Source organism: Nestor notabilis, unplaced genomic scaffold (assembly GCF_000696875.1).
Source record: "Nestor notabilis isolate BGI_N333 unplaced genomic scaffold, ASM69687v1 scaffold19822, whole genome shotgun sequence".
NCBI classification, from domain to species: Eukaryota; Metazoa; Chordata; class Aves; order Psittaciformes; family Psittacidae; genus Nestor; species Nestor notabilis.
The window spans coordinates 3,503-4,006 of record NW_009919929.1 but is presented as its reverse complement, the minus strand read 5'-3'; the positions used below and the strand labels follow the sequence as shown (position 1 = coordinate 4,006).

Here is a 504-nt window from a genome sequence, read left to right as displayed (position 1 = left end):
CTAAGGATGCAGCACCACCCTTGTTGCATCCCTAGGGCTTTATGCCCAGCCGGGGCAAGGACATGATGACCAGAGCAACCTCAGAGCCCCCAGTGCTGCCATCCTTGGGGATAGCGGGGATGCTGGGACATGGCCCAGGGCTGGGGGTCTCAGAGGGGTGGTGGGGTGGGTGCTACCCCTGCTGCTGTCTGATCCCTTGCCTGTCTGTCCTTCCACAGGCAGGCGGCCGTGCCGTGACCAGCACCCCAACCCAGCACTCTGCCACGGGGGTGAGCACACCCTGAGCTCCCCTCAACCATGTTCAACCTAATGAAGAAGGACAAAGAGAAGGATGGGGCCCGGAAGGAGAAGAAGGAGAAGAAGGAGAAGAAGGAGCGGATGTCGGCGGCTGAGCTCAAGAGCCTGGAGGAGATGAGCATGCGCCGGGGCTTCTTCAACCTCAACCGTGCCTCCAAGCGGGACTCCAAGACCCGACTGGAGATCTCCAACACCATCCCCATCAAG

The 504-nt window shown here is 61.1% G+C and overlaps 1 pseudogene; it reads left to right on the top strand.

Moving 5' to 3' along the window:
• Positions 1–297: 297 nt before the first annotated feature.
• LOC104402558 overlaps positions 298–504 on the top strand; it is a 993-nt pseudogene continuing 786 nt past the window's right edge.